The sequence below is a fragment of the Homarus americanus genome, unplaced genomic scaffold (genome assembly GCF_018991925.1).
Source record: "Homarus americanus isolate GMGI-L3 unplaced genomic scaffold, GMGI_Hamer_2.0 scaffold58074, whole genome shotgun sequence".
In the NCBI taxonomy this organism is placed as follows: domain Eukaryota; kingdom Metazoa; phylum Arthropoda; class Malacostraca; order Decapoda; family Nephropidae; genus Homarus; species Homarus americanus.
Genome location: NW_024729094.1, coordinates 3,087,945 through 3,092,204, shown reverse-complemented (window position 1 = coordinate 3,092,204; position 4,260 = coordinate 3,087,945). Strand labels below are relative to the sequence as shown.

The window sequence follows — 4,260 nt, the reverse complement described above, 5'->3', positions numbered from 1 at the left end:
TTGTTTTAATTTGAATTTGATCCACATCAATAATTTCCCTTTTATACCTTTACTTACAAGACTTTCAAACATCACTTCCTTATTTGCCAAAAAAGGCACTTTTAATTTTGAATTTGAATTTGAATTGAAACAGTTTATTTAGCCACACAACACAGATACAGAGTGGATAATAATAACAATATTAACATGGCTGAGCCAGTTGAGAACCTGAACTCTCTTGTAGGCACCTGATATATACTATACATTTATCTCAAGGAAGTATTATGTAACATTTAGTATCATCTGGAATAGTACAATAGCATGGTGGTAATAAGAACATCTCATAGTGTTACCACGGTTATCACTTCAATATTTATTTATTTTATTATTTATTATTTATTATTTTGTATTTGTGTATTTATTTATTTTTTTATTTAAGGTCTACAAACAGTCTACATTTGACATAAGCATTACTAAGACATTTTATCCAATATACCAGTATAGAATGATGGTAAGCATTAAGTTGATTTATGACCAAGGGGAGTTCAGGAAAGCTAGTAGAAGCAGTGACCTTTGATTCGTATTAACCAAAATTATTCAATGATGACCAGATAACAAATGCTAATGAACCGTGAAATTTTCATGAATATCAAACCATAAGTCTGGATGCTCGAGTGAGAAACTCGTTAATCTTCGACCTTCGCCTGTGAACATGTTGCCATTGTTGACCTTGACATTTGTTCAATGATAATCAAAACTGTTCAGGGCCGAGCTATTATCGAGATCAAATTTTGGCCAATTGTAAGATTGGAACAGTTTATTTAGCCAGAAAAATACTGATAGAAAGTGGATAATATAACAATATTGTCATGGCTGAGCCAATTGAGAGCCTGAGCTCACTTAGTGGCACCTGATATATACTGTACATTTTTCTCAAGGAATTATCATATAAAATCTAGTATCATCTGGATTGGTAAACGTAATATGGTGTTAGTAAATACATATGAGAATATTACTAATTATGGACTCGGGCGTGTGTGAACAAATTAAGAGACAAACTAATGAACCAAATTGATCAATATCTTTGATTTCGCCAGGTTAACAATTAATGGTTTTAATTAATTTCGAGCAACGAGATTATTAATTACATCCACGAAAATGAGCCGATTGGTGGTGGTTTGTTCTGGTTCCCTGAAATCGATTATTACTCAAATTAAGTTAAATAAATCTAGATATTCTCTTACAAGAATACTCTCCGAGAACTTGGCGATCACTCACATGAACCAAAAAATACTGTAATTTCAGTAATTGTGTTTTGCCTTCTAGATTCAGTTTTTTTTAGCCCTGGAACGGGCTAACAAAAATTGTCGTTGCCGTCGGTATTTCACGACGACTAGACGGGGTATTGGGAAAAGTTTTCAACTAGCAATAATCGCACCTCGGATAAACCTCATTGGTTACGATACCGCCACTGCGCAAAGCTAGTAATATATTATATAATTGGGAACCTATCCACATTACCTGCAATCAATTGGCACAGTAAGATATTTTTATGGACGTATGAATATTACTCAAAATTTTATGGACATTTATTGATATTTACTAATTTTTATAAATATTTTACAATTATAGCAAGAACTATTTATCATTGTATCTTAAACTAAAATAGTATTAATACAAATAGTTATAACTGTTTAACAGGGGTAGGGCATCTAAAGGTTTTGTAATTGGAAATTGCCAGTTCGTGTATATATTTGTTTTATTTTAAGGATTATAATAATAAATTAAAAACAAAATTGTCTATAATATATGTGAGATAGAGTGGAGAGTATTTCATGGTAATATCATCTCCCATGGTGAGACAGTGGTAACGGTGTATCTCATTAATATGTCATGGGTTCGAGCCTGGGTGGGACACTAAAGGTGTTATCCAGTGTGACTCTACCATATATCACAGGTTTCCTCCGGATGCTCCGGTTTCCTCCTGTACTAACACTGGATAGATCTACCGCCCAAAGGCTAGTAAGCTGATAACTAGTGAAATGATAACCTCCTCGTTGTTGGTAGGTATTACTGTACACTGTATACAGTATGCTCAGTAAATTCGTTATACAAGTTCACTTTGGTTCAGCGTGCACTTGTTGTAGGTACACAAACAATATACAAAGTGCCGGTATAGAAACTATGGTAAGCATTAAGTTGATTTATGACTAAGGGTAATTCAGGAAAGATAGTAGCAGCAGTAACCTTTCATTCGTATTAACCAAAATTATTCTTTGCCCCGTCTATCCCCATCGACTCTTCATTTCACATCTCACACCGGAGGCCGCTCCCTCCTCTTCTTACAATGGAACATCCAGGGTCTGAGACTTCGCCGGACAGATCTCGCTCAGTTTACCAGGCAAATAAGAAATTTTACCAATAGTTTACCCTGAAAGTCGTTTCACCATTTACATTTTCTTTGATTATCTATTGAAGAACCTAACATCAGACAGTAGACTCAAGCAGCAAAGTATATACCTTTATACGCGGAAGTAAAACTACCAAGAAATAATTCTAATTAGGCCAGATATATATCATAAATAATATTGTTTTCAACTATCAATATAGTCACTAAAAATAAGACTGAGATAAAAGCGAACTGGCAATTTATAAACAGAACCTATGGATGACCCCCCCCCCACCGTTAAACAGATATAACTCATATTATGATTTCTATTGAAATTTAAGCTCCAATGAATCAATATATTTTGCAATAATTGTTTAATGTTTATTTGAAAAAGAAAATTTAAAAATATATCCATTAAATCTTATATAATACTCACACTTACAAAAAAATACCTTACCTGCCAATTAATTTTAGTCTATGTAGACAGGTTTCCCTATTGTAAAGCGTGCCTTATAACACAAGGGTTATTTGCATTAATAAAAAGATTATTATTGTTACCATTATGGTTGACTTTTACGCCCGCATTATTAAACAGTGTTTTCCGTTGAAGAGGGTCGTCGTGTTTTAACCCGATTGATTGATATGTTTATTGAGATTAAAAAATAAATAAAATGCATCTCAAAGGGATAAGTGACATAAGTCATCCCCTCCTTAATACATGAGTCATAAAGGCAAGCATGAACTTAGCATGCTTCCCAGAACGGCGCTGTGACTAAGGTGACATAAAGACCTGACCCAAAGGAGGTCAAGGTCACAAAGGGAACCAGAATTCTCACCGTTACGCGATTAGCTTAACCCGGCGTCATGACCTTGTTAATTCAAGGAACTGCTATCCAGCCAGCACTTGTGTTACCTGACCAACCAGCCGGTCTAGACACACTTAGATTAGTGTTAATTAAGAAAAGTCATCTGCCGGCTGGAGATCTTCAATATAAGGGGCCTGCAGCCACTTCCACGGTGATTATTCTGAAAACCGTGAAGGGCCAGCAACACACGTCCCCAGCCCAGTTAGGCGCGTCGGAATGCGATAAGCAGTTGTAGGGGAGACGTCCACTACAAGATCTTGTCAGTTTGAGAGCGTTGAGTAGATTGACCACTTGACTTGACTTGACGTCTGTAAATAAGGAAGAGGGCTATTGCTTGTAATGCTGAATGGGAAGGCCGGGATTAGGATTGGAAGTACTTTGGTGGCAATTTGGGGGAGGAGAGGGGAGGAGGGAGGGATTGGTTTAGGATCAAGGAAAAAGAGGTAGGAAATTTGAAGGAAAGTAAAAGGTTGACAGTATCCGGGCTCAACCAGATATGCTGAGGTTATAATAATTATATTTGAATTTACGTGATTAGGGTCTAGCTCTTAAGCCTTTTTCATTTAGTTAAAAATATGTTTATTTTTGCAGTAGCCATTGTTCCAAGGAAGGGATGACGACCTCTTTTGTTTTAATAAGAGTGGAAGGAAGGGGCAAGAAGACAAGGGTTGGAGAGGCCAAGGTTAGTGTCCTTTGGTCACTCTCATCTTTTTAATGAAACCTTTTTCTGTTTTAGAGAATTGAAGTGTTTTGGTTATAGCAGGGAAGTTTAATTTCTAAGAAGAGGTGTAGGATCCAACTTGCTACTTTTGTTCACAAGGAGGTGGTCCTATCTTTTGGGTTTAATTGAAAGATTGAAGCTTGACTTGAAGGTACAGTATTTAATGGCTATACAGTTCTTTGTGTGTTTTTTTATTAAATTTGATAATATTTAGATGTATTTTGGTATTGGTGGTGGGTTGTCGACTCTTATTCTGCTTAATCTGAACCAAGCGTGTTCTTCTCTTACTCTTCTTACTGGTTCGT

At 35.8% G+C, this 4,260-nt stretch overlaps 1 non-coding gene across 1 annotated transcript; it reads right to left on the bottom strand.

Annotated features, from left to right (window-relative positions):
- Nucleotides 1–1,321: 1,321 nt before the first annotated feature.
- Nucleotides 1,322–1,462, bottom strand: LOC121866333. The gene has a single exon (XR_006088960.1). It is a non-coding gene; the product is annotated as a U4 spliceosomal RNA (small nuclear RNA).
- Nucleotides 1,463–4,260: the final 2,798 nt, after the last annotated feature.